We start from the raw sequence: 6000 nt of genomic DNA, 5'->3' as shown, positions 1-6000 counted from the left end.
CGTTAACAGCTACGTCATGAGAACGAGGCAACATCGTGCATTAGGCGAGTTAATTAGAATTCACTTGCATGAGAAACATCTACTTTGTTTTACAGTTCATAATATAACCTCTGTTTTGCTGTTCGTGTTTACAGAACTGAACACCTCCCTCAAAGAAGTCGAACTTAAATAAAGCAATTACATGTCGAATCTGGATAATAAACTCTAGTATTCCTTATACATGAAATCTGACATTTGAATATTTGAATTATAATAAAAACAAGGATATAGTTTGAGAGGTATTCCTTTCAGTTCATTTAAATAGTAGTTGCATATTTCTTGATTTACTTTGGACATATTTTAATCTGCAATAATCAAACTTAGATGTGGTGTTAAACTTGCATACATTTCATTTCAATAAGATACCATTGACCTAAATATACTGATGGGAATTTTCTGTCGGTCACTTAGATCTTTCTTCAATATAAATGTAATTTGTGGTTCCTAATCTTTGAGTACTAAAGTTTCTATTTATTAAAGCGTATTTTATATACGAACTAAAATCACGTAAAATCGAATGTGATCTTCGTAAAGCTGTACAAACGTAAGATTAACGAACAGAACGTTTATTTAGCTAAACGGACTGTCCTTCAATATAAGAAAATAATAATGGCAAAATGAATGATAGACATTCATTGCTAAGTCAAAAGTAAGATATAGTTTGAACTCAACAACTTACCATTCCAGTAAAACAAATATACCGTAACAAGATGTAAACAGCACGTTATACAAGTCGAAGCAACGAAGAATAAGTTGAATGAGCCATGTTTCAAGTTAAAATGAAAGAAATTAGAATGAAACAGGTTTAGAATTCAAGAAGTATTTTACGAACACAACAGACTATTTTATACGTTAAAAAATTGTATAATGCACTAAACAACCCAATCAATTTTTATAAGGAACGCAGCAATATACACTACTTTTCAAGCTTAGGAAAAGGCTGCAAAATTATTATAACAAGTTTTCTCTGAAATTCAAAAGGATGAATAGAGTGAGCTAAACAGTAAAACTTTTATGTTAAACTTAAGAAACGTAGAACGAATTAAGTAACCCATACTTAAAGAAAAATAAAATAGTCGTGTAATAAAGTTAGTAATACCTTTAGTGATAGTTGAAGAACATGTTATTAGTTATAAGATATACGCCCTAAAATTGCATAAATAACATTTCCATTTACCCTTTTTTACACTCACGCTAGATGAAAAGAGATTACCGTAATATAAATACAATAATAAGATATTAAATGTTGAATGATGCGTTCATTTTCTATGGGCTTAGAAAATATATTTTTTTATTAATTATCCAATCCTATGAACCTACCTAACCATAATAAACAAAAATGTCAAACATACAACAGAAGATCCCAAAATTATGAATAAAAAAAAAATCGTGTTTGATTAAATTACATCGTAAAATCCTTTTAATTAAAATTGCGAATCGTAGAGGTTAAAATCTAAATATCAAACAACATTAAAACCACAAATAGAAATTGTCTATAATACCCAGCAAATAATTCTATATAGAATATTCGTTTGAACCTTCTGAGGTGAGAAAAGACATTATCTTAATGTTCTTTGAATTAAACTTTCCCAGAAAGAACAACTACAGCAACGACAACCAAAATAATTTATTGTTAGCCAGTTACCTTGTTTATTTATCCAAATTACTTCATTTATTCATTGTAATAATACAACCAGATGTACAGCCAATAGCAACGAAGACAAACATTGTTTTTATAAAGCTGTATATACACTTACAATTTGGAAGACATTTTTTATACATAGAAGAAATAAATGTGTATTTGTAAAAGTCAGTGTTGTTACTAAGATAGTTTATAACACTTCATTCATTCCTTATGCCCTATTAAAGTAGTCGATAGCTTCATACCAATTACAATTAATAATTAATTGGTTTGAATAGGATGCGAGACGATGGAGCTTTTCCAGTTATAATTTCGATCATTGAAATTTTACCACAAAGTTTATTTAGTAAATTATTCTAGCAACATATGTTTTTAAGTGTACAAAGTAATTATAGAACATATATAGTGTTACTACCAGATAAGGTTAACTTGCTGGAAAAGGATCTTTGATGTTGTTTTTTTTCTTTAAATTATGTAATAATATTTATTTTTTCGGTTCCTTAAATAACCCTCTTAAAATCATCTTGCCAGTTATGTTGATGTTACAAGTTTTTTGTAACACTAGTAAATTTGTATTCCAGATGACGTACGTTCCACTTTTCTGAAACCAGTTGCAAAAATGGCGAAACCAGGAAGATAGAACTTTGGTACACTTCCCTGTAAAAAAACACAAAAAACAATTAATAAGAAAAATAAAATATTAGACACGCACAATAGGCTAAGAAAGTATGATTAGATAATTTAGCTTTTTTCAAAATAGTTCAAAGCAAATACCAGCTTCTTAAACCTTTTTAATGAAACTGTATCAGTCTCTAGCAAACACCATTACTGCATTACGGAATCGTTCATTTCCAGTTTCATGACGTACAAAAACTTTAGCTCATAATTCGTTCTCTCAAACGAGATTTGGAGTAAACAATACAACACCAAATCAACCCAGTTTTTTTTTTTTTCTGAGTGTTTGGTTACATAATTCTAAACTCCAACTGTTGGCCAGTTATTTGCTTACGTTGATATTACACATGTTAAGAGAACACATGCTTAAATATAATGAGCTCAGTTATTCAATTAAGTTGATATTGTGCTCGTTACGTGAATTTTTGAGGTACATGTTAAAGATGTTTTATCTAGATGTGGACAGTGGTTTAGTTTCAGATATTTGAAACATAAACATTTACTCTCTTAAAAAACAAGGTGTTTTTTATTTTTAAAGTTCTCCTATTAGATTTTACATAGGATTTATGAACTCTTTAAAAAATAATAATATTTCGCGCCTTATTAATTACTTAATATAAACTAATGTATGTTTTTCTTATAGCAAAGCCATATCGAGCTATCTGCCTTGTTCACCGAGGGGAACAGAACACCTGATTTTAGCATTGTAAATCCGAGGATTTACCGCTCTCCCAAGAAAATCTTTCACTGCTTTCCTTCCTCGGACATGAAGAGACTATTGTTTATGAAAATAACCCATTTCCACTTTATCCTATATATATTGTTACATAACTTCTGCTGCACTCTATGACTTTAAAATTTATTTGGATACTAACATGTCTTCGTAGAAGTGTCTCATTGGGATATTACTTTTCACATTTTTTTTCTGTTCGACACATTATATCGGATCGTGAGTACCATTGTAACACTATCTAGCTATAGTAGCTTGTATAATTGTTTAATATATTACTCTCTCTTTCAGGGGCCCGGCATGGCCAGGTGGTTAAGGCACTGGACTCGTAATCTGAGGTCGCGGGTTCGAGTCCCCAGCAAACCAAACATGCTCGCCCTTTCAACCGTAGAGACGTTATAATGTGACGGCCAATCCCTCTATTCGTTGGTAAAAAGAGTAGTCCAAGAGTTGGCGGTGAGTGGTGATGACTAGCTGTCTCCCGTTTAGTCTTACACTGCTAAATTAGGGACGATTAACGCAGACAGCCCTCGTGTAGCTTTGCGCGAAATTCATAAACAAATTCTTTTGGTATACTTCACTGAGTCGTAAACATCTATTATACCATCTAGTCACAGTGTTGTCAGATTCGTCAGTACGTTAACCTCACGTGTACAAGTAAAAAAAAGTGTTTGCTGAATCTACAACTCTCTACAATGTTAACTTTGGTAAACGGTTCTAATAACTTTAAAACGCCCTAAAGTAGACGAAAAGAATATTATTATATCTTCTGAACTGATGCTGTCTGTATTTGCAGAGAACAGATGTTTAGTTTAAGCTTGTACTGGTTCTCTCTTTATCAAGTAGAGGAAAGACATGAACGTTTTCAGGATAAGCAAGATAGACTGGCGACTAGACAAGTAGAAAATACGAGATGTCTTTGAACAGATTAAAACCTCTTTTTATATTCTAGTACGTTAAAGTATATTAAATATAAGCACTGTGTTGAGAACTGGCATTTAACTTGTGAATAGAAAGGTGCAGAGTAAAGAACTAAACGACATTGATAACGTAGGTGTTTTAACTTGATACACGCACTGTATCGCGAACTCTAGGTCTATAACTCGGTGGTTTAAAATCGTTGCCAGATCCAAGCCTGACAACACTCTGATGACTTAAAAAATGTATCTTTAAAATGATACGTTAGTAAGTGCTTTGTCTATTGTAGTTACGGCAGAATGATTGCTCATCGATATATAGGTAGAGAGGTGCAATTTTCAGTTTATTATCATAAAATTATCAGTAATCAGATTAAATTTCCTCTTTGTACATTCTGTTGAAGATTGGGCATCTATACCGTTTAGTTTCTGTGATAATGTTAGGATAAAAACTTTGCTTTTATTACAATTAATAGCACTATCTACATAGGATGCGCTTGCTCATGTTATATGGCGCTCTAACATCATAATTTGTGTTTGCCATTTACACACACGAGAAAGCTTCAACTTCAAGATAGCCTGGAGTTTTTGATGTTATAAGTAAAAAAAAATATTTAGTTCAAAGACCATCGAATATGCATAATAAAAACAAGTGGAGATGCAGCGAGAAATAATAGAACAAAACAACCATAAGATATTCACCACAAGCCAGCTATGTACTTATATTGAGGAATATGTTCAAATGGGTTTCTCGTCATCAAGAATCAAGAATAGTATTGTGGCTGTTATTACGATACAGTACTGAAAATAAGGTGACTAGTTCTCCGCCCATTTCCCGCTTGCTGTGAAAAATTACCTTTTTAACAACCAGCAGAATTAATAAAGTGTAACTTCATGACCATCAGTAATCATGAGTGTGAGAGAGACGTAAGCAGTTCTGCTCCAAAGGCCGCAAACAGTGCACTAATTAGAAATAAAAACGCATGAAGGCAAAACTTCCGGCGCTAATAAAGTGTTCAACCAACCGTAATTAGAAGGAACTTTCTCTGTTAATGGTATAACCCCTTCCTTCATTAACCTTATAAATTCTTGTGTTTACGTTTTTAGTGATTTTGAAACAGCTTACCTCCTTTCTTAAGGGCCAATTTTTCTGCGCATGTCACAATATTTTACTTAGTTACATTTAAAATTTAATTAAGCTATTTTATGATCAATGTTTGTTAATGAAATCAACATTAAAAGTTACTTCATAGTTCAATATTTTTGTCTTATATAAGTCTTAATTACATTACTTCAAAATAAAATTTAAAGAAAAAAGTTAAAGTTTATGGTTTAATCCCTCGAGATCTACAAGTTTACAAAACATTAAATTTGTGTCTTTGTACTTTGAGCAGTTTTTGACTCACGTTAATTTATTTTCAAATATTATATCTTTCCCCACTGGCACAGCAGTATTTCTGCGAACTTACAAAGCTAGAAACCGGATTTCGATACCCGTAGTGTACAGATCACAGATTTTCCATTGCGCAGCTTGATGCTTAACTACAAACAAGGTTTATATTAGGCTTAAACTTTGCAGTTACCCCAAAACTATTTGCGTTAGCCCTCTCTAACTTAACAGTATAACACCAGAAGGTTTGCTTGTTTTTTGAATTTCGCGCAAAGCTACACGAGGTATGTCTGCGCTAGCCGTCCCTAATTTGCAGTGTAAGACGAGTGAGAAGGCAGCTAGATATCACCACCCATTGCCAATTCTTCGATTACTTTTTAAACAACGAATAGCGGCATTGACTGTAACATTATAACACCCCCACGGCTGAAAGGCCTAGCATGTTTGGTGTTACAAGGATTCGAACTCGAGTCGAGTGTCCTAACCACCTGGCCATGCCGGGCCAACACCACTCTTGGACTACTTTTTTATCAATAGTGGGGTTGAACATACACACAGTATTATGCTCCAACGGTTGAAAGAACAAATATGTTTGGTAGGACAGTAA

General features: G+C 32.7%; 1 long non-coding RNA gene across 5 annotated transcripts in view; it reads right to left on the bottom strand.

Moving 5' to 3' along the window:
• Positions 1-1649: 1649 nt before the first annotated feature.
• The window catches only part of LOC143250664 (uncharacterized), a 90893-nt gene continuing 86542 nt past the window's right edge, over positions 1650-6000 (bottom strand). For all 5 annotated transcript variants that reach the window (XR_013028292.1, XR_013028295.1, XR_013028296.1 and 2 more), the window contains one exon: positions 1650-2338. This is a non-coding gene — a long non-coding RNA (uncharacterized LOC143250664). The remainder of the gene's footprint in view (positions 2339-6000) is intronic.

This window comes from Tachypleus tridentatus, chromosome 5 (genome assembly GCF_004210375.1).
Source record: "Tachypleus tridentatus isolate NWPU-2018 chromosome 5, ASM421037v1, whole genome shotgun sequence".
Taxonomy (NCBI): Eukaryota; Metazoa; Arthropoda; class Merostomata; order Xiphosura; family Limulidae; genus Tachypleus; species Tachypleus tridentatus.
The sequence above is the reverse complement of the archived record's forward strand: the minus strand, read 5'-3'. Positions and strand labels throughout refer to the sequence as shown.